The sequence below is a fragment of the Triturus cristatus genome, chromosome 3_2, assembly GCF_964204655.1.
Source record: "Triturus cristatus chromosome 3_2, aTriCri1.1, whole genome shotgun sequence".
In the NCBI taxonomy this organism is placed as follows: Eukaryota; Metazoa; Chordata; class Amphibia; order Caudata; family Salamandridae; genus Triturus; species Triturus cristatus.
The window spans coordinates 918,212,472-918,236,403 of record NC_140584.1 but is presented as its reverse complement, the minus strand read 5'-3'; the positions used below and the strand labels follow the sequence as shown (position 1 = coordinate 918,236,403).

At 40.9% G+C, this 23,932-nt stretch overlaps 7 non-coding genes across 7 annotated transcripts; all 7 read right to left on the bottom strand.

The window, feature by feature from the left end:
- Window positions 1–762: 762 nt before the first annotated feature.
- On the bottom strand, window positions 763–978 carry LOC146858655 (small nucleolar RNA U3). The gene has a single exon (XR_014980506.1). It is a non-coding gene; the product is annotated as a small nucleolar RNA U3 (small nucleolar RNA).
- A 3,118-nt stretch (window positions 979–4,096) lies between these two features.
- On the bottom strand, window positions 4,097–4,312 carry LOC146858654 (small nucleolar RNA U3). The gene has a single exon (XR_014980159.1). It is a non-coding gene; the product is annotated as a small nucleolar RNA U3 (small nucleolar RNA).
- Window positions 4,313–7,473: 3,161 nt separating this feature from the next.
- LOC146858653 (small nucleolar RNA U3) lies at window positions 7,474–7,689 on the bottom strand. Its single transcript, XR_014980203.1, has one exon. It is a non-coding gene; the product is annotated as a small nucleolar RNA U3 (small nucleolar RNA).
- A 3,117-nt stretch (window positions 7,690–10,806) lies between these two features.
- On the bottom strand, window positions 10,807–11,022 carry LOC146858652 (small nucleolar RNA U3). The gene has a single exon (XR_014980584.1). It is a non-coding gene; the product is annotated as a small nucleolar RNA U3 (small nucleolar RNA).
- Window positions 11,023–14,183: 3,161 nt separating this feature from the next.
- LOC146858651 (small nucleolar RNA U3) lies at window positions 14,184–14,399 on the bottom strand. The gene has a single exon (XR_014980644.1). It is a non-coding gene; the product is annotated as a small nucleolar RNA U3 (small nucleolar RNA).
- A 3,161-nt stretch (window positions 14,400–17,560) lies between these two features.
- Window positions 17,561–17,776, bottom strand: LOC146858650 (small nucleolar RNA U3). The gene has a single exon (XR_014980583.1). It is a non-coding gene; the product is annotated as a small nucleolar RNA U3 (small nucleolar RNA).
- Window positions 17,777–20,893: 3,117 nt separating this feature from the next.
- Window positions 20,894–21,109, bottom strand: LOC146858649 (small nucleolar RNA U3). Its single transcript, XR_014980582.1, has one exon. It is a non-coding gene; the product is annotated as a small nucleolar RNA U3 (small nucleolar RNA).
- Between the last annotated feature and the right edge of the window lie 2,823 nt (window positions 21,110–23,932).

The window sequence follows — 23,932 nt, the reverse complement described above, 5'->3', positions numbered from 1 at the left end:
TGAACCAGGAGAACCAAAAAAATGGCACTTGCTGGAGCAGGTGGCTCGTTCTGACCATTATTCGATCGTTGCAACTCCTCTGTCCCCCAATGGATCTTGCAAAATTCCAAAGTTCGAATGCATCAAGACCTTGATGTACTAAGGGTTGCACAGGGGCTTGTTGGGAGCTGCAAGATTTTCTGCTGAGCACGCAAGCTTTTATAATGAAAAGTAAACAGACGCAGTCCCTTACTTCTGCTTTGCACCGCACGAATAGCTGTGAAAACTTTAACAAATACCAAAGGAGTAGTTTTTCATCCTAAGCAGTCTAAGATCCACCGCAGCCTTGTAAGTTGTAAGAAGCCAGGGTGTTACGCTTCCTCTTACTCTAAACGGCCTAACTAGCATTAGCAGGTTTCTTTAAACAGTCTATTCGAAAGAGTGATAAATCTTTTGAGTAGCAGTAGTTGCCTTGCAGAAGTCTAGGCTCTACAAATAGCTCATACGCACAGTCCATTTAAAATGTACTCTTTACTATCCATGTTCGAAAAACAAAGCTTTTTTTATAAATAACATACCAAATTATCAACTGATGGTGAGAGGTGCCTTTCAAAGAGAACCTCTTGCAAAAACCACAAGTCCAAGAAAGCTCAACAGCTTCTAATAAGTATTCATATACTCAACAGTTAAGTTACAAGAAACCAAAGAAATCAAAAAAGAAATGACAAACTAAACAAGAAATTAGAAACTGATAGACTTTCTTACACCCAAAAATAAAAGCTAACCACTCAGTTTGTTTTCTCTTTCTCCAATCCTCCTGAAAGGAACAGGAACGATCATCAATAGCAAACAGCAGCTACATGAATGCAACACTGTTCACTCACTTCACGCCCAAAAGAGAAAACTACAATTCTTCCTCGTGGTTAGCAAAGACCAGACACTTTCAAACACATTTCCTCAGTTAAACACTATAGAAATGATCCCTGAAAGTATAGTCTTAATAAAATTCTTTATAGCTCACACAGACAGAAAGGGTGGAAACCCTTCCTACTTACAGTAAGACAAGGTTCGGCATCATCAACGGAAATAAAAACATATAAATATAAACATATTTTTTACTCCACAAGATAATATTCCACAGATGCACACGCATACGCCTTTATTTACATTAAAGCCTACTCAATAGATCCTGGTGAGACACTGCTTTATAAATTTGCATATTTTAAATCAGCAACCAATCAAATTCAGCCTGCCTGTTCCTGACCCAATGCTGTACCACAGGGAGAGTTGGAAAATTCTTCAAAAAACTGCAGGTTCCACAAGATCATACAGATGATTTTTAATCCAAATAGTTGGTCCAGATTAGCATCTGTCAAACAGCCAAAAGAGTGACACTGATCACTAGCGAGAAGGGACCTGCTAAGGTTGCAAGCGTGGAAACAAACGTTGTAGCATTCAAGCTACCTTTAAATTTTGAACAGTTGCACCACAGATCAAATGTACGGCAACATCTTTGATTAGTTTCCCCAAACAAACTAAGGGGCAATATCAGCAACAACCGGCGATAATTATCGCTAAGCGCACTTAGCGCTAGGATAATTATCGCCGGCTAGCGTGGATTATTATCGCTGAGATAACGTGCTATTAGCAACGCTTATCTCAAAAACGATAAAAATCCTAACGCTAACTGCCTAACTTGAGATAATCGCTGGAAACCCAGCGATAATGTCACGAAGTGTGGCGTTAGCTTGCTGATAGGGACTCACAAACTTAGCCATGATATCCACCTTACATAGGATACCATGGCTAAGTCAGTCCTGAAGCAGGCGTAAGGAAAGTAGCAATAACAGGGGTTATCGCTACTTTTCCTGCCGCTATGCTTCATAGCGTGGGCCTTGATGATAGGAGAAATGTCGCTTAGCGACATTTCTCCTGTCATGTCAGGTCAGGTAAGCCCACTTTGCATCTCATTAGAGATGCAAAGCTGGGCGTTAGGAATCCCGACGCTAATGCAAGGTTTCACGCGTTAGCGTGACCTTGCTAATTAGGCGATCATTTTTTATCACCAGCTTGATGATATGCCCCTAACTGTTCCCCAGTTCACATGTAAGACTCTAAGCAGACGATGAACTTCGACGGGGGTCCAGACTTAGTGAAAAACCTCTTGCAGCACATACGGGAGATAACGGAACCTATCACTTTCAGAAGAGCCCTGAATGCCTGGCTATCTAAGAAAGCGTTCACATGAACAACTTGTACTACCACCCAGCTTGAATTCATGCAGCTTTTCAAAGCTAAAAGACCTTTAGGTGTCTCAGCACTACAGAAGTATCCAAAATATAGTTTATGTTTTGTGTACAGAAGACTTTTTACACTGGGAAGTGAATACTTGCCAGAAACGTTTTGTATCTAATATTGATTAGAACAGGAATTGAACTTTTCAGTATATAATTCCGTTTTACAGCATATCCTCAAATGAAGAAAGGAACGGCCATCAACAGTAGACAGTTGTTTCAAAAATTAAACTCTGCCTGTGCCCTTCCTTTTTAGATCAGAACTTATCTGCAACACCTTTGGGCCACTTACAAATACTATTTCAATCTTGATTCTATATAACATATCAAGACAAAGAGTTTTATAACTCTATGCCAAGCTGTCCAAGGGTTACAGGAAGATATCACAAGAGCATTTTTTCTGCCACCTGGCTAAGCTCTCAGCAGATCAGTGATAGATAATTAAAACCTGACGCTGCAATCTATGCAGCTAACTAAAGTTTAATTCAGCATGATAGACTAAAGTTGAAGGCACTGGACAAACACAAGAAAGGGGACCAGGAAAATCGCCTCTTGGGGCAGGCTAAAAGGCTATCACAATATGGTCTCAACTTTGTAATTTTTACGTAAAAACAGACCATGGCTGGAAAAACAGTCGGGCGATGCCCCAGACTCTTACAAAGCCAAGAAGAGGCAAAGGCTCTGGGTATTCACCTGGCCTGTCACCAAACTGTAAACTTCTACAATTTACGGCCTGGCGCCAGCCCACCTACCTCGTTTCATAGGTGTCGCAGCATAGTGGATATCCAAAATGGTGGCATTTGGGGTTCTAGCCATTACAGCTATAGAACTTTCAAGGCACAGGGCTTATTTTACTATTTACAACCAGCTGATATTCCGATTCTCTACATGAGGCTCTCAATCTTCCAGTGTTCTAAAATACCATAGGACAACACTACAGGGGGCTACAATGGTCATTAAATACCCTCTGTTTGAGTTATAGACTCAAGTTAAAGCTGAGCTTCTATATCGAGGGGATAGAACATTTAATCAATGTGATACCCGAGGCAGAAAGTCTATACTGATATCACAACATTCCCGTCAATGAAGTAAGAATACTCTAACTTGAACCAGGAGAACCAAAAAAATGGCACTTGCTGGAGCAGGTGGCTCGTTCTGACCATTATTCGATCGTTGCAACTCCTCTGTCCCCCAATGGATCTTGCAAAATTCCAAAGTTCGAATGCATCAAGCCCTTGATGTACTAAGGGTTGCACAGGGGCTTGTTGGGAGCTGCAAGATTTTCTGCTGAGCACGCAAGCTGCACCGCACGAATAGCTGTGAAAACTTTAACAAATACCAAAGGAGTAATTTTTCATCCTAAGCAGTCTAAGATCCACCGCAGCCTTGTAAGTTGTAAGAAGCCAGGGTGTTACGCTTCCTCTTACTCTAAACGGCCTAACTAGCATTAGCAGGTTTCTTTAAACAGTCTATTCGAAAGAGTGATAAATCTTTTGAGTAGCAGTAGTTGCCTTGAAGAAGTCTAGGCTCTACAAATAGCTCATACGCACAGTCCATTTAAAATGTACTCTTTACTATCCATGTTCGAAAAACAAAGCTTTTTTTATAAATAACATACCAAATTATCAACTGATGGTGAGAGGTGCCTTTCAAAGAGAACCTCTTGCAAAAACCACAAGTCCAAGAAAGCTCAACAGCTTCTAATAAGTATTCATATACTTAACAGTTAAGTTACAAGAAACCAAAGAAATCAAAAAAGAAATGACAAACTAAACAAGAAATTAGAAACTGATAGACTTTCTTACACCCAAAAATAAAAGCTAACCACTCAGTTTGTGTTCTCTTTCTCCAATCCTCCTGAAAGGAACAGGAACGATCATCAATAGCAAACAGCAGCTACATGAATGCAACACTGTTCACTCACTTCACGCCCAAAAGAGAAAACTACAATTCTTCCTCGTGGTTAGCGAAGACCAGACACTTTCAAAGACATTTCCTCAGTTAAAAACTATAGAAATGATCCCTGAAAGTATAGTCTTAACAAAATTCTTTATAGCTCACACAGACAGAAAGGGTGGAAACCCTTCCTACTTACAGTAAGACAAGGTTCGGCATCATCAACGGAAATAAAAACATATAAATATAAACATATTTTTTACTCCACAAGATAATATTCCACAGATGCACACGCATACGCCTTTATTTACATTAAAGCCTACTCAATAGATCCTGGTGAGACACTGCTTTATAAATTTACATATTTTAAATCAGCAACCAATCAAATTCAGCCTGCCTGTTCCTGACCCAATGCTGTACCACAGGAAGAGTTGGAAAATTCTTCAAAAAACTGCAGGTTCCACAAGATCATACAGATGATTTTTAATCCAAATAGTTGTTCCAGATTAGCATCTGTCAAACAGCCAAAAGAGTGACACTGATCACTAGCGAGAAGGGACCTGCTAAGGTTGCAAGCGTGGAAACAAACGTTGTAGCATTCAAGCTACCTTTAAATTTTGAACAGTTGCACCACAGATCAAATGTACCGCAACATCTTTGATTAGTTTCCCCAAACAAACTAAGGGGCATATCAGCAACAACCGGCGATAATTATCGCTAAGCGCACTTAGCGCTAGGATAATTATCGCCGGCTAGCGTGGATTATTATCGCTGAGATAACGTGCTATTAGCAACGCTTATCTCAAAAACGATAAAAATCCTAACGCTAACTGCCTAACGTGAGATTATCGCTGGAAACCCAGCGATAATGTCACGAAGTGTGGCGTTAGCTTGCTGATAGGGACTCACAAACTTAGCCATGATATCCACCTTACATAGGATACCATGGCTAAGTCAGTCCTGAAGCAGGCGTAAGGAAAGTAGCAATAACAGGGGTTATCGCTACTTTTCCTGCCGCTATGCTTCATAGCGTGGGCCTTGATGATAGGAGAAATGTCGCTTAGCGACATTTCTCCTGTCATGTCAGGTCAGGTACGCCCACTTTGCATCTCATTAGAGATGCAAAGCTGGGCGTTAGGAATCCCGACGCTAATGCAAGGTTTCACGCGTTAGCGTGACCTTGCTAATTAGGCGATCATTTTTTATCACCAGCTTGATGATATGCCCCTAACTGTTCCCCAGTTCACATGTAAGACTCTAAGCAGACGATGAACTTCGACGGGGGTCCAGACTTAGTGAAAAACCTCTTGCAGCACATACGGGAGATAACGGAACCTATCACTTTCAGAAGAGCCCTGAATGCCTGGCTATCTAAGAAAGCGTTCACATGAACAACTTGTACTACCACCCAGCTTGAATTCATGCAGCTTTTCAAAGCTAAAAGACCTTTAGGTGTCTCAGCACTACAGAAGTATCCAAAATATAGTTTATGTTTTGTGTACAGAAGACTTTTTACACTGGGAAGTGAATACTTGCCAGAAACGTTTTGTATCTAATGTTCATTAGAACAGGAATTGAACTTTTCAGTATATAATTCCGTTTTACAGCATATCCTCAAATGAAGAAAGGAACGGCCATCAACAGTAGACAGTTGTTTCAAAAATTAAACTCTGCCTGTGCCCTTCCTTTTTAGATCAGAACTTATCTGCAACACCTTTGGGCCACTTACAAATACTATTTCAATCTTGATTCTACATAACATATCAAGACAAAGAGTTTTATAACTCTATTCCAAGCTGTCCAAGGGTTACAGGAAGATATCACAAGAGCATTTTTTCTGCCACCTGGCTAAGCTCTCAGCAGATCAGTGATAGATAATTAAAACCTGACGCTGCAATCTATGCAGCTAACTAAAGTTTAATTCAGCATGATAGACTAAAGTTGAAGGCACTGGACAAACACAAGAAAGGGGACCAGGAAAATCGCCTCTTGGGGCAGGCTAAAAGGCTATCACAATATGGTCTCAACTTTGTCATTTTTACGTAAAAACAGACCATGGCTGGAAAAGCAGTCGGGCGATGCCCCAGACTCTTACAAAGCCAAGAAGAGGCAAAGGCTCTGGGTATTCACCTGGCCTGTCACCAAACTGTAAACTTCTACAATTTACGGCCTGGCGCCAGCCCACCTACCTCGTTTCATAGGTGTCGCAGCAAAGTGGATATCCAAAATGGTGGCATTTGGGGTTGTAGCCATTACAGCTATAGAACTTTCAAGGCACAGGGCTTATTTTACTATTTACAACCAGCTGATATTCCGATTCTCTACATGAGGCTCTCAATCTTCCAGTGTTCTAAAATAACATAGGACAACGCTACAGGGGGCTACAATGGTCATTAAATACCCTCTGTTTGAGTTATAGACTCAAGTTAAAGCTGAGCTTCTATATCGAGGGGATAGAACATTTAATCAATGTGATACCCGAGGCAGAAAGTCTATACTGATATCACAACATTCCCGTCAATGAAGTAAGAATACTCTAACTTGAACCAGGAGAACCAAAAAAATGGCACTTGCTGGAGCAGGTGGCTCGTTCTGACCATTATTCGATCGTTGCAACTCCTCTGTCCCCCAATGGATCTTGCAAAATTCCAAAGTTCGAATGCATCAAGCCCTTGATGTACTAAGGGTTGCACAGGGGCTTGTTGGGAGCTGCAAGATTTTGTGCTGAGCACGCAAGCTTTTATAATGAAAAGTAAACAGACGCAGTCCCTTACTTCTGCTTTGCACCGCACGAATTCCTGTGAAAACTTTAACAAATACCAAAGGAGTAGTTTTTCATCCTTAGCAGTCTAAGATCCACCGCAGCCTTGTAAGTTGTAAGAAGCCTGGGTGTTACGCTTCCTCTTACTCTAAACGGCCTAACTAGCATTAGCAGGTTTCTTTAAACAGTCTATTCGAAAGAGTGATAAATCTTTTGAGTAGCAGTAGTTGCCTTGCAGAAGTCTAGGCTCTACAAATAGCTCATACGCACAGTCCATTTAAAATGTACTCTTTACTATCCATGTTCGAAAAACAAAGCTTTTTTTATAAATAACATACCAAATTATCAACTGATGGTGAGAGGTGCCTTTCAAAGAGAACCTCTTGCAAAAACCACAAGTCCAAGAAAGCTCAACAGCTTCTAATAAGTATTCATATACTCAACAGTTAAGTTACAAGAAACCAAAGAAATCAAAAAAGAAATGACAAACTAAACAAGAAATTAGAAACTGATAGACTTTCTTACACCCAAAAATAAAAGCTAACCACTCAGTTTGTGTTCTCTTTCTCCAATCCTCCTGAAAGGAACAGGAACGATCATCAATAGCAAACAGCAGCTACATGAATGCAACACTGTTCACTCACTCCACGCCCAAAAGAGAAAACTACAATTCTTCCTCGTGGTTAGCGAAGACCAGACACTTTCAAACACATTTCCTCAGTTAAAAACTATAGAAATGATCCCTGAAAGTATAGTCTTAACAAAATTCTTTATAGCTCACACAGACAGAAAGGGTGGAAACCCTTCCTACTTACAGTAAGACAAGGTTCGGCATCATCAACGGAAATAAAAACATATAAATATAAACATATTTTTTACTCCACAAGATAATATTCCACAGATGCACACGCATACGCCTTTATTTACATTAAAGCCTACTCAATAGATCCTGGTGAGACACTGCTTTATAAATTTACATATTTTAAATCAGCAACCAATCAAATTCAGCCTGCCTGTTCCTGACCCAATGCTGTACCACAGGGAGAGTTGGAAAATTCTTCAAAAAACTGCAGGTTCCACAAGATCATACAGATGATTTTTAATCCAAATAGTTGGTCCAGATTAGCATCTGTCAAACAGCCAAAAGAGTGACACTGATCACTAGCGAGAAGGGACCTGCTAAGGTTGCAAGCGTGGAAACAAACGTTGTAGCATTCAAGCTACCTTTAAATTTTGAACAGTTGCACCACAGATCAAATGTACGGCAACATCTTTGATTAGTTTCCCCAAACAAACTAAGGGGCATATCAGCAACAACCGGCGATAATTATCGCTAAGCGCACTTAGCGCTAGGATAATTATCGCCGGCTAGCGTGGATTATTATCGCTGAGATAACGTGCTATTAGCAACGCTTATCTCAAAAACGATAAAAATCCTAACGCTAACTGCCTAACGTGAGATTATCGCTGGAAACCCAGCGATAATGTCACGAAGTGTGGCGTTAGCTTGCTGATAGGGACTCACAAACTTAGCCATGATATCCACCTTACATAGGATACCATGGCTAAGTCAGTCCTGAAGCAGGCGTAAGGAAAGTAGCAATAACAGGGGTTATCGCTACTTTTCCTGCTGCTATGCTTCATAGCGTGGGCCTTGATGATAGGAGAAATGTCGCTTAGCGACATTTCTCCTGTCATGTCAGGTCAGGTACGCCCACTTTGCATCTCATTAGAGATGCAAAGCTGGGCGTTAGGAATCCCGACGCTAATGCAAGGTTTCACGCGTTAGCGTGACCTTGCTAATTAGGCGATCATTTTTTATCACCAGCTTGATGATATGCCCCTAACTGTTCCCCAGTTCACATGTAAGATTCTAAGCAGACGATGAACTTCGACAGGGGTCCAGACTTAGTGAAAAACCTCTTGCAGCACATACGGGAGATAACGGAACCTATCACTTTCAGAAGAGCCCTGAATGCCTGGCTATCTAAGAAAGCGTTCACATGAACAACTTGTACTACCACCCAGCTTGAATTCATGCAGCTTTTCAAAGCTAAAAGACCTTTAGGTGTCTCAGCACTACAGAAGTATCCAAAATATAGTTTATGTTTTGTGTACAGAAGACTTTTTACACTGGGAAGTGAATACTTGCCAGAAACGTTTTGTATCTAATATTGATTAGAACAGGAATTGAACTTTTCAGTATATAATTCCGTTTTACAGCATATCCTCAAATGAAGAAAGGAACGGCCATCAACAGTAGACAGTTGTTTCAAAAATTAAACTCTGCCTGTGCCCTTCCTTTTTAGATCAGAACTTATCTGCAACACCTTTGGGCCACTTACAAATACTATTTCAATCTTGACTCTACATAACATATCAAGACAAAGAGTTTTATAACTCTATGCCAAGCTGTCCAAGGGTTACAGGAAGATATCACAAGAGCATTTTTTCTGCCACCTGACTAAGCTCTCAGCAGATCAGTGATAGATAATTAAAACCTGACACTGCAATCTCTGCAGCTAACTAAAGTTTAATTCAGCATGATAGACTAAAGTTGAAGGCACTGGACAAACACAAGAAAGGGGAGCAGGAAAATCGCCTCTTGGGGCAGGCTAAAAGGCTATCACAATATGGTCTCAACTTTGTAATTTTTACGTAAAAACAGACCATGGCTGGAAAAACAGTCGGGCGATGCCCCAGACTCTTACAAAGCCAAGAAGAGGCAAAGGCTCTGGGTATTCACCTGGCCTGTCACCAAACTGTAAACTTCTACAATTTACGGCCTGGCGCCAGCCCACCTACCTCGTTTCATAGGTGTCGCAGCATAGTGGATATCCAAAATGGTGGCATTTGGGGTTCTAGCCATTACAGCTATAGAACTTTCAAGGCACAGGGCTTATTTTACTATTTACAACCAGCTGATATTCCGATTCTCTACATGAGGCTCTCAATCTTCCAGTGTTCTAAAATACCATAGGACAACGCTACAGGGGGCTACAATGGTCATTAAATACCCTCTGTTTGAGTTATAGACTCAAGTTAAAGCTGAGCTTCTATATCGAGGGGATAGAACATTTAATCAATGTGATACCCGAGGCAGAAAGTCTATACTGATATCACAACATTCCCGTCAATGAAGTAAGAATACTCTAACTTGAACCAGGAGAACCAAAAAAATGGCACTTGCTGGAGCAGGTGGCTCGTTCTGACCATTATTCGATCGTTGCAACTCCTCTGTCCCCCAATGGATCTTGCAAAATTCCAAAGTTCGAATGCATCAAGCCCTTGATGTACTAAGGGTTGCACAGGGGCTTGTTGGGAGCTGCAAGATTTTCTGCTGAGCACGCAAGCTGCACCGCACGAATAGCTGTGAAAACTTTAACAAATACCAAAGGAGTAGTTTTTCATCCTAAGCAGTCTAAGATCCACCGCAGCCTTGTAAGTTGTAAGAAGCCAGGGTGTTACGCTTCCTCTTACTCTAAACGGCCTAACTAGCATTAGCAGGTTTCTTTAAACAGTCTATTCGAAAGAGTGATAAATCTTTTGAGTAGCAGTAGCTGCCTTGCAGAAGTCTAGGCTCTACAAATAGCTCATACGCACAGTCCATTTAAAATGTACTCTTTACTATCCATGTTCGAAAAACAAAGCTTTTTTTATAAATAACATACCAAATTATCAACTGATGGTGAGAGGTGCCTTTCAAAGAGAACCTCTTGCAAAAACCACAAGTCCAAGAAAGCTCAACAGCTTCTAATAAGTATTCATATACTTAACAGTTAAGTTACAAGAAACCAAAGAAATCAAAAAAGAAATGACAAACTAAACAAGAAATTAGAAACTGATAGACTTTCTTACACCCAAAAATAAAAGCTAACCACTCAGTTTGTGTTCTCTTTCTCCAATCCTCCTGAAAGGAACAGGAACGATCATCAATAGCAAACAGCAGCTACATGAATGCAACACTGTTCACTCACTTCACGCCCAAAAGAGAAAACTACAATTCTTCCTCGTGGTTAGCGAAGACCAGACACTTTCAAACACATTTCCTCAGTTAAAAACTATAGAAATGATCCCTGAAAGTATAGTCTTAACAAAATTCTTTATAGCTCACACAGACAGAAAGGGTGGAAACCCTTCCTACTTACAGTAAGACAAGGTTCGGCATCATCAACGGAAATAAAAACATATAAATATAAACATATTTTTTACTCCACAAGATAATATTCCACAGATGTACACGCATACGCCTTTATTTACATTAAAGCCTACTCAATAGATCCTGGTGAGACACTGCTTTATAAATTTACATATTTTAAATCAGCAACCAATCAAATTCAGCCTGCCTGTTCCTGACCCAATGCTGTACCACAGGGAGAGTTGGAAAATTCTTCAAAAAACTGCAGGTTCCACAAGATCATACAGATGATTTTTAATCCAAATAGTTGGTCCAGATTAGCATCTGTCAAACAGCCAAAAGAGTGACACTGATCACTAGCGAGAAGGGACCTGCTAAGGTTGCAAGCGTGGAAACAAACGTTGTAGCATTCAAGCTACCTTTAAATTTTGAACAGTTGCACCACAGATCAAATGTACGGCAACATCTTTGATTAGTTTCCCCAAACAAACTAAGGGGCATATCAGCAACAACCGGCGATAATTATCGCTAAGCGCACTTAGCGCTAGGATAATTATCGCCGGCTAGCGTGGATTATTATCGCTGAGATAACGTGCTATTAGCAACGCTTATCTCAAAAACGATAAAAATCCTAACGCTAACTGCCTAACGTGAGATAATCGCTGGAAACCCAGCGATAATGTCACGAAGTGTGGCGTTAGCTTGCTGATAGGGACTCACAAACTTAGCCATGATATCCACCTTACATAGGATACCATGGCTAAGTCAGTCCTGAAGCAGGCGTAAGGAAAGTAGCAATAACAGGGGTTATCGCTACTTTTCCTGCCGCTATGCTTCATAGCGTGGGCCTTGATGATAGGAGAAATGTCGCTTAGCGACATTTCTCCTGTCATGTCAGGTCAGGTACGCCCACTTTGCATCTCATTAGAGATGCAAAGCTGGGCGTTAGGAATCCCGACGCTAATGCAAGGTTTCACGCGTTAGCGTGACCTTGCTAATTAGGCGATCATTTTTTATCACCAGCTTGCTGATATGCCCCTAACTGTTCCCCAGTTCACATGTAAGACTCTAAGCTGACGATGAACTTCGACGGGGGTCCAGACTTAGTGAAAAACCTCTTGCAGCACATACGGGAGATAACGGAACCTATCACTTTCAGAAGAGCCCTGAATGCCTGGCTATCTAAGAAAGCGTTCACATGAACAACTTGTACTACCACCCAGCTTGAATTCATGCAGCTTTTCAAAGCTAAAAGACCTTTAGGTGTCTCAGCACTACAGAAGTATCCAAAATATAGTTTATGTTTTGTGTACAGAAGACTTTTTACACTGGGAAGTGAATACTTGCCAGAAACGTTTTGTATCTAATATTGATTAGAACAGGAATTGAACTTTTCAGTATATAATTCCGTTTTACAGCATATCCTCAAATGAAGAAAGGAACGGCCATCAACAGTAGACAGTTGTTTCAAAAATTAAACTCTGCCTGTGCCCTTCCTTTTTAGATCAGAACTTATCTGCAACACCTTTGGGCCACTTACAAATACTATTTCAATCTTGATTCTACATAACATATCAAGACAAAGAGTTTTATAACTCTATTCCAAGCTGTCCAAGGGTTACAGGAAGATATCACAAGAGCATTTTTTCTGCCACCTGGCTAAGCTCTCAGCAGATCAGTGATAGATAATTAAAACCTGACGCTGCAATCTATGCAGCTAACTAAAGTTTAATTCAGCATGATAGACTAAAGTTGAAGGCACTGGACAAACACAAGAAAGGGGACCAGGAAAATCGCCTCTTGGGGCAGGCTAAAAGGCTATCACAATATGGTCTCAACTTTGTAATTTTTACGTAAAAACAGACCATGGCTGGAAAAGCAGTCGGGCGATGCCCCAGACTCTTACAAAGCCAAGAAGAGGCAAAGGCTCTGGGTATTCACCTGGCCTGTCACCAAACTGTAAACTTCTACAATTTACGGCCTGGCGCCAGCCCACCTACCTCGTTTCATAGGTGTCGCAGCAAAGTGGATATCCAAAATGGTGGCATTTGGGGTTGTAGCCATTACAGCTATAGAACTTTCAAGGCACAGGGCTTATTTTACTATTTACAACCAGCTGATATTCCGATTCTCTACATGAGGCTCTCAATCTTCCAGTGTTCTAAAATAACATAGGACAACGCTACAGGGGGCTACAATGGTCATTAAATACCCTCTGTTTGAGTTATAGACTCAAGTTAAAGCTGAGCTTCTATATCGAGGGGATAGAACATTTAATCAATGTGATACCCGAGGCAGAAAGTCTATACTGATATCACAACATTCCCGTCAATGAAGTAAGAATACTCTAACTTGAACCAGGAGAACCAAAAAAATGGCACTTGCTGGAGCAGGTGGCTCGTTCTGACCATTATTCGATCGTTGCAACTCCTCTGTCCCCCAATGGATCTTGCAAAATTCCAAAGTTCGAATGCATCAAGCCCTTGATGTACTAAGGGTTGCACAGGGGCTTGTTGGGAGCTGCAAGATTTTGTGCTGAGCACGCAAGCTTTTATAATGAAAAGTAAACAGACGCAGTCCCTTACTTCTGCTTTGCACCGCACGAATTCCTGTGAAAACTTTAACAAATACCAAAGGAGTAGTTTTTCATCCTTAGCAGTCTAAGATCCACCGCAGCCTTGTAAGTTGTAAGAAGCCTGGGTGTTACGCTTCCTCTTACTCTAAACGGCCTAACTAGCATTAGCAGGTTTCTTTAAACAGTCTATTCGAAAGAGTGATAAATCTTTTGAGTAGCAGTAGTTGCCTTGCAGAAGTCTAGGCTCTACAAATAGCTCATACGCACAGTCCATTTAAAATGTACTCTTTACTATCCATGTTCGAAAAACAAAGCTTTTTTTATAAATAACATACCAAATTATCAACTGATGGTGAGAGGTGCCTTTCAAAGAAAACCTCTTGCAAAAACCACAAGTCCAAGAAAGCTCAACAGCTTCTAATAAGTATTCATATACTCAACAGTTAAGTTACAAGAAACCAAAGAAATCAAAAAAGAAATGACAAACTAAACAAGAAATTAGAAACTGATAGACTTTCTTACACCCAAAAATAAAAGCTAACCACTCAGTTTGTGTTCTCTTTCTCCAATCCTCCTGAAAGGAACAGGAACGATCATCAATAGCAAACAGCAGCTACATGAATGCAACACTGTTCACTCACTTCACGCCCAAAAGAGAAAACTACAATTCTTCCTCGTGGTTCGCGAAGACCAGACACTTTCAAACACATTTCCTCAGTTAAAAACTATAGAAATGATCCCTGAAAGTATAGTCTTAACAAAATTCTTTATAGCTCACACAGACAGAAAGGGTGGAAACCCTTCCTACTTACAGTAAGACAAGGTTCGGCATCATCAACGGAAATAAAAACATATAAATATAAACATATTTTTTACTCCACAAGATAATATTCCACAGATGCACACGCATACGCCTTTATTTACATTAAAGCCTACTCAATAGATCCTGGTGAGACACTGCTTTATAAATTTACATATTTTAAATCAGCAACCAATCAAATTCAGCCTGCCTGTTCCTGACCCAATGCTGTACCACAGGGAGAGTTGGAAAATTCTTCAAAAAACTGCAGGTTCCACAAGATCATACAGATGATTTTTAATCCAAATCGTTGGTCCAGATTAGCATCTGTCAAACAGCCAAAAGAGTGACACTGATCACTAGCGAGAAGGGACCTGCTAAGGTTGCAAGCGTGGAAACAAACGTTGTAGCATTCAAGCTACCTTTAAATTTTGAACAGTTGCACCACAGATCAAATGTACGGCAACATCTTTGATTAGTTTCCCCAAACAAACTAAGGGGCATATCAGCAACAACCGGCGATAATTATCGCTAAGCGCACTTAGCGCTAGGATAATTATCGCCGGCTAGCGTGGATTATTATCGCTGAGATAACGTGCTATTAGCAACGCTTATCTCAAAAACGATAAAAATCCTAACGCTAACTGCCTAACGTGAGATTATCGCTGGAAACCCAGCGATAATGTCACGAAGTGTGGCGTTAGCTTGCTGATAGGGACTCACAAACTTAGCCATGATATCCACCTTACATAGGATACCATGGCTAAGTCAGTCCTGAAGCAGGCGTAAGGAAAGTAGCAATAACAGGGGTTATCGCTACTTTTCCTGCCGCTATGCTTCATAGCGTGGGCCTTGATGATAGGAGAAATGTCGCTTAGCGACATTTCTCCTGTCATGTCAGGTCAGGTACGCCCACTTTGCATCTCATTAGAGATGCAAAGCTGGGCGTTAGGAATCCCGACGCTAATGCAAGGTTTCACGCGTTAGCGTGACCTTGCTAATTAGGCGATCATTTTTTATCACCAGCTTGATGATATGCCCCTAACTGTTCCCCAGTTCACATGTAAGACTCTAAGCAGACGATGAACTTCGACAGGGGTCCAGACTTAGTGAAAAACCTCTTGCAGCACATACGGGAGATAACGGAACCTATCACTTTCAGAAGAGCCCTGAATGCCTGGCTATCTAAGAAAGCGTTCACATGAACAACTTGTACTACCACCCAGCTTGAATTCATGCAGCTTTTCAAAGCTAAAAGACCTTTAGGTGTCTCAGCACTACAGAAGTATCCAAAATATAGTTTATGTTTTGTGTACAGAAGACTTTTTACACTGGGAAGTGAATACTTGCCAGAAACGTTTTGTATCTAATGTTCATTAGAACAGGAATTGAACTTTTCAGTATATAATTCCGTTTTACAGCATATCCTCAAATGAAGAAAGGAACGGCCATCAACAGTAGACAGTTGTTTCAAAAATTAAACTCTGCCTGTGCCCTTCCTTTTTAGATCAGAACTTATCTGCAACACCTTTGGGCCACTTACAAATACTATTTCAATCTTGATTCTACATAACATATCAAGACAAAGAGTTTTATAACTCTATTCCAAGCTGTCCAAGGGTTACAGGAAGATATCACAAGAGCATTTTTTCTGCCACCTGGCTAAGCTCTCAGCAGATCAGTGATAGATAATTAAAACCTGACGCTGCAATCTATGCAGCTAACTAAAGTTTAATTCAGCATGATAGACTAAAGTTGAAGGCACTGGACAAACACAAGAAAGGGGACCAGGAAAATCGCCTCTTGGGGCAGGCTAAAAGGCTATCACAATATGGTCTCAACTTTGTAATTTTTACGTAAAAACAGACCATGGCTGGAAAAGCAGTCGGGCGATGCCCCAGACTCTTACAAAGCCAAGAAGAGGCAAAGGCTCTGGGTATTCACCTGGCCTGTCACCAAACTGTAAACTTCTACAATTTACGGCCTGGCGCCAGCCCACCTACCTCGTTTCATAGGTGTCGCAGCAAAGTGGATATCCAAAATGGTGGCATTTGGGGTTGTAGCCATTACAGCTATAGAACTTTCAAGGCACAGGGCTTATTTTACTATTTACAACCAGCTGATATTCCGATTCTCTACATGAGGCTCTCAATCTTCCAGTGTTCTAAAATAACATAGGACAACGCTACAGGGGGCTACAATGGTCATTAAATACCCTCTGTTTGAGTTATAGACTCAAGTTAAAGCTGAGCTTCTATATCGAGGGGATAGAACATTTAATCAATGTGATACCCGAGGCAGAAAGTCGATACTGATATCACAACATTCCCGTCAATGAAGTAAGAATACTCTAACTTGAACCAGGAGAACCAAAAAAATGGCACTTGCTGGAGCAGGTGGCTCGTTCTGACCATTATTCGATCGTTGCAACTCCTCTGTCCCCCAATGGATCTTGCAAAATTCCAAAGTTCGAATGCATCAAGCCCTTGATGTACTAAGGGTTGCACAGGGGCTTGTTGGGAGCTGCAAGATTTTGTGCTGAGCACGCAAGCTTTTATAATGAAAAGTAAACAGACGCAGTCCCTTACTTCTGCTTTGCACCGCACGAATTCCTGTGAAAACTTTAACAAATACCAAAGGAGTAGTTTTTCATCCTTAGCAGTCTAAGATCCACCGCAGCCTTGTAAGTTGTAAGAAGCCTGGGTGTTACGCTTCCTCTTACTCTAAACGGCCTAACTAGCATTAGCAGGTTTCTTTAAACAGTCTATTCGAAAGAGTGATAAATCTTTTGAGTAGCAGTAGTTGCCTTGCAGAAGTCTAGGCTCTACAAATAGCTCATACGCACAGTCCATTTAAAATGTACTCTTTACTATCCATGTTCGAAAAACAAAGCTTTTTTTATAAATAACATACCAAATTATCAACTGATGGTGAGAGGTGCCTTTCAAAGAGAACCTCTTGCAAAAACCACAAGTCCAAGAAAGCTCAACAGCTTCTAATAAGTATTCATATACTCAACAGTTAAGTTACAAGAAACCAAAGAAATCAAAAAAGAAATGACAAACTAAACAAGAAATTAGAAACTGATAGACTTTCTTACACCCAAAAATAAAAGCTAACCACTCAGTTTGTGTTCTCTTTCTCCAATCCTCCTGAAAGGAACAGGAACGATCATCAATAGCAAACAGCAGCTACATGAATGCAACACTGTTCACTCACTTCACGCCCAAAAGAGAAAACTACAATTCTTCCTCGTGGTTAGCGAAGACCAGACACTTTCAAACACATTTCCTCAGTTAAAAACTATAGAAATGATCCCTGAAAGTATAGTCTTAACAAAATTCTTTATAGCTCACACAGACAGAAAGGGTGGAAACCCTTCCTACTTACAGTAAGACAAGGTTCGGCATCATCAACGGAAATAAAAACATATAAATATAAACATATTTTTTACTCCACAAGATAATATTCCACAGATGCACACGCATACGCCTTTATTTACATTAAAGCCTACTCAATAGATCCTGGTGAGACACTGCTTTATAAATTTACATATTTTAAATCAGCAACCAATCAAATTCAGCCTGCCTGTTCCTGACCCAATGCTGTACCACAGGGAGAGTTGGAAAATTCTTCAAAAAACTGCAGGTTCCACAAGATCATACAGATGATTTTTAATCCAAATAGTTGGTCCAGATTAGCATCTGTCAAACAGCCAAAAGAGTGACACTGATCACTAGCGAGAAGGGACCTGCTAAGGTTGCAAGCGTGGAAACAAACGTTGTAGCATTCAAGCTACCTTTAAATTTTGAACAGTTGCACCACAGATCAAATGTACGGCAACATCTTTGATTAGTTTCCCCAAACAAACTAAGGGGCATATCAGCAACAACCGGCGATAATTATCGCTAAGCGCACTTAGCGCTAGGATAATTATCGCCGGCTAGCGTGGATTATTATCGCTGAGATAACGTGCTATTAGCAACGCTTATCTCAAAAACGATAAAAATCCTAACGCTAACTGCCTAACGTGAGATTATCGCTGGAAACCCAGCGATAATGTCACGAAGTGTGGCGTTAGCTTGCTGATAGGGACTCACAAACTTAGCCATGATATCCACCTTACATAGGATACCATGGCTAAGTCAGTCCTGAAGCAGGCGTAAGGAAAGTAGCAATAACAGGGGTTATCGCTACTTTTCCTGCTGCTATGCTTCATAGCGTGGGCCTTGATGATAGGAGAAATGTCGCTTAGCGACATTTCTCCTGTCATGTCAGGTCAGGTACGCCCACTTTGCATCTCATTAGAGATGCAAAGCTGGGCGTTAGGAATCCCGACGCTAATGCAAGGTTTCACGCGTTAGCGTGACCTTGCTAATTAGGCGATCATTTTTTATCACCAGCTTGATGATATGCCCCTAACTGTTCCCCAGTTCACATGTAAGATTCTAAGCAGACGATGAACTTCGACAGGGGTCCAGACTTAGTGAAAAACCTCTTGCAGCACATACGGGAGATAACGGAACCTATCACTTTCAGAAGAGCCCTGAATGCCTGGCTATCTAAGAAAGCGTTCACATGAACAACTTGTACTACCACCCAGCTTGAATTCATGCAGCTTTTCAAAGCTAAAAGACCTTTAGGTGTCTCAGCACTACAGAAGTATCCAAAATATAGTTTATGTTTTGTGTACAGAAGACTTTTTACACTGGGAAGTGAATACTTGCCAGAAACGTTTTGTATCTAATATTGATTAGAACAGGAATTGAACTTTTCAGTATATAATTCCGTTTTACAGCATATCCTCAAATGAAGAAAGGAACGGCCATCAACAGTAGACAGTTGTTTCAAAAATTAAACTCTGCCTGTGCCCTTCCTTTTTAGATCAGAACTTATCTGCAACACCTTTGGGCCACTTACAAATACTATTTCAATCTTGACTCTACATAACATATCAAGACAAAGAGTTTTATAACTCTATGCCAAGCTGTCCAAGGGTTACAGGAAGATATCACAAGAGCATTTTTTCTGCCACCTGACTAAGCTCTCAGCAGATCAGTGATAGATAATTAAAACCTGACACTGCAATCTCTGCAGCTAACTAAAGTTTAATTCAGCATGATAGACTAAAGTTGAAGGCACTGGACAAACACAAGAAAGGGGAGCAGGAAAATCGCCTCTTGGGGCAGGCTAAAAGGCTATCACAATATGGTCTCAACTTTGTAATTTTTACGTAAAAACAGACCATGGCTGGAAAAACAGTCGGGCGATGCCCCAGACTCTTACAAAGCCAAGAAGAGGCAAAGGCTCTGGGTATTCACCTGGCCTGTCACCAAACTGTAAACTTCTACAATTTACGGCCTGGCGCCAGCCCACCTACCTCGTTTCATAGGTGTCGCAGCATAGTGGATATCCAAAATGGTGGCATTTGGGGTTCTAGCCATTACAGCTATAGAACTTTCAAGGCACAGGGCTTATTTTACTATTTACAACCAGCTGATATTCCGATTCTCTACATGAGGCTCTCAATCTTCCAGTGTTCTAAAATACCATAGGACAACGCTACAGGGGGCTACAATGGTCATTAAATACCCTCTGTTTGAGTTATAGACTCAAGTTAAAGCTGAGCTTCTATATCGAGGGGATAGAACATTTAATCAATGTGATACCCGAGGCAGAAAGTCTATACTGATATCACAACATTCCCGTCAATGAAGTAAGAATACTCTAACTTGAACCAGGAGAACCAAAAAAATGGCACTTGCTGGAGCAGGTGGCTCGTTCTGACCATTATTCGATCGTTGCAACTCCTCTGTCCACCAATGGATCTTGCAAAATTCCAAAGTTCGAATGCATCAAGCCCTTGATGTACTAAGGGTTGCACAGGGGCTTGTTGGGAGCTGCAAGATTTTCTGCTGAGCACGCAAGCTGCACCGCACGAATAGCTGTGAAAACTTTAACAAATACCAAAGGAGTAGTTTTTCATCCTAAGCAGTCTAAGATCCACCGCAGCCTTGTAAGTTGTAAGAAGCCAGGGTGTTACGCTTCCTCTTACTCTAAACGGCCTAACTAGCATTAGCAGGTTTCTTTAAACAGTCTATTCGAAAGAGTGATAAATCTTTTGAGTAGCAGTAGCTGCCTTGCAGAAGTCTAGGCTCTACAAATAGCTCATACGCACAGTCCATTTAAAATGTACTCTTTACTATCCATGTTCGAAAAACAAAGCTTTTTTTATAAATAACATACCAAATTATCAACTGATGGTGAGAGGTGCCTTTCAAAGAGAACCTCTTGCAAAAACCACAAGTCCAAGAAAGCTCAACAGCTTCTAATAAGTATTCATATACTTAACAGTTAAGTTACAAGAAACCAAAGAAATCAAAAAAGAAATGACAAACTAAACAAGAAATTAGAAACTGATAGACTTTCTTACACCCAAAAATAAAAGCTAACCACTCAGTTTGTGTTCTCTTTCTCCAATCCTCCTGAAAGGAACAGGAACGATCATCAATAGCAAACAGCAGCTACATGAATGCAACACTGTTCACTCACTTCACGCCCAAAAGAGAAAACTACAATTCTTCCTCGTGGTTAGCGAAGACCAGACACTTTCAAACACATTTCCTCAGTTAAAAACTATAGAAATGATCCCTGAAAGTATAGTCTTAACAAAATTCTTTATAGCTCACACAGACAGAAAGGGTGGAAACCCTTCCTACTTACAGTAAGACAAGGTTCGGCATCATCAACGGAAATAAAAACATATAAATATAAACATATTTTTTACTCCACAAGATAATATTCCACAGATGTACACGCATACGCCTTTATTTACATTAAAGCCTACTCAATAGATCCTGGTGAGACACTGCTTTATAAATTTACATATTTTAAATCAGCAACCAATCAAATTCAGCCTGCCTGTTCCTGACCCAATGCTGTACCACAGGGAGAGTTGGAAAATTCTTCAAAAAACTGCAGGTTCCACAAGATCATACAGATGATTTTTAATCCAAATAGTTGGTCCAGATTAGCATCTGTCAAACAGCCAAAAGAGTGACACTGATCACTAGCGAGAAGGGACCTGCTAAGGTTGCAAGCGTGGAAACAAACGTTGTAGCATTCAAGCTACCTTTAAATTTTGAACAGTTGCACCACAGATCAAATGTACGGCAACATCTTTGATTAGTTTCCCCAAACAAACTAAGGGGCATATCAGCAACAACCGGCGATAATTATCGCTAAGCGCACTTAGCGCTAGGATAATTATCGCCGGCTAGCGTGGATTATTATCGCTGAGATAACGTGCTATTAGCAACGCTTATCTCAAAAACGATAAAAATCCTAACGCTAACTGCCTAACGTGAGATAATCGCTGGAAACCCAGCGATAATGTCACGAAGTGTGGCGTTAGCTTGCTGATAGGGACTCACAAACTTAGCCATGATATCCACCTTACATAGGATACCATGGCTAAGTCAGTCCTGAAGCAGGCGTAAGGAAAGTAGCAATAACAGGGGTTATCGCTACTTTTCCTGCCGCTATGCTTCATAGCGTGGGCCTTGATGATAGGAGAAATGTCGCTTAGCGACATTTCTCCTGTCATGTCAGGTCAGGTACGCCCACTTTGCATCTCATTAGAGATGCAAAGCTGGGCGTTAGGAATCCCGACGCTAATGCAAGGTTTCACGCGTTAGCGTGACCTTGCTAATTAGGCGATCATTTTTTATCACCAGCTTGCTGATATGCCCCTAACTGTTCCCCAGTTCACATGTAAGACTCTAAGCTGACGATGAACTTCGACGGGGGTCCAGACTTAGTGAAAAACCTCTTGCAGCACATACGGGAGATAACGGAACCTATCACTTTCAGAAGAGCCCTGAATGCCTGGCTATCTAAGAAAGCGTTCACATGAACAACTTGTACTACCACCCAGCTTGAATTCATGCAGCTTTTCAAAGCTAAAAGACCTTTAGGTGTCTCAGCACTACAGAAGTATCCAAAATATAGTTTATGTTTTGTGTACAGAAGACTTTTTACACTGGGAAGTGAATACTTGCCAGAAACGTTTTGTATCTAATATTGATTAGAACAGGAATTGAACTTTTCAGTATATAATTCCGTTTTACAGCATATCCTCAAATGAAGAAAGGAACGGCCATCAACAGTAGACAGTTGTTTCAAAAATTAAACTCTGCCTGTGCCCTTCCTTTTTAGATCAGAACTTATCTGCAACACCTTTGGGCCACTTACAAATACTATTTCAATCTTGATTCTACATAACATATCAAGACAAAGAGTTTTATAACTCTATTCCAAGCTGTCCAAGGGTTACAGGAAGATATCACAAGAGCATTTTTTCTGCCACCTGGCTAAGCTCTCAGCAGATCAGTGATAGATAATTAAAACCTGACGCTGCAATCTATGCAGCTAACTAAAGTTTAATTCAGCATGATAGACTAAAGTTGAAGGCACTGGACAAACACAAGAAAGGGGACCAGGAAAATCGCCTCTTGGGGCAGGCTAAAAGGCTATCACAATATGGTCTCAACTTTGTAATTTTTACGTAAAAACAGACCATGGCTGGAAAAGCAGTCGGGCGATGCCCCAGACTCTTACAAAGCCAAGAAGAGGCAAAGGCTCTGGGTATTCACCTGGCCTGTCACCAAACTGTAAACTTCTACAATTTACGGCCTGGCGCCAGCCCACCTACCTCGTTTCATAGGTGTCGCAGCAAAGTGGATATCCAAAATGGTGGCATTTGGGGTTGTAGCCATTACAGCTATAGAACTTTCAAGGCACAGGGCTTATTTTACTATTTACAACCAGCTGATATTCCGATTCTCTACATGAGGCTCTCAATCTTCCAGTGTTCTAAAATAACATAGGACAACGCTACAGGGGGCTACAATGGTCATTAAATACCCTCTGTTTGAGTTATAGACTCAAGTTAAAGCTGAGCTTCTATATCGAGGGGATAGAACATTTAATCAATGTGATACCCGAGGCAGAAAGTCTATACTGATATCACAACATTCCCGTCAATGAAGTAAGAATACTCTAACTTGAACCAGGAGAACCAAAAAAATGGCACTTGCTGGAGCAGGTGGCTCGTTCTGACCATTATTCGATCGTTGCAACTCCTCTGTCCCCCAATGGATCTTGCAAAATTCCAAAGTTCGAATGCATCAAGCCCTTGATGTACTAAGGGTTGCACAGGGGCTTGTTGGGAGCTGCAAGATTTTGTGCTGAGCACGCAAGCTTTTATAATGAAAAGTAAACAGACGCAGTCCCTTACTTCTGCTTTGCACCGCACGAATTCCTGTGAAAACTTTAACAAATACCAAAGGAGTAGTTTTTCATCCTTAGCAGTCTAAGATCCACCGCAGCCTTGTAAGTTGTAAGAAGCCTGGGTGTTACGCTTCCTCTTACTCTAAACGGCCTAACTAGCATTAGCAGGTTTCTTTAAACAGTCTATTCGAAAGAGTGA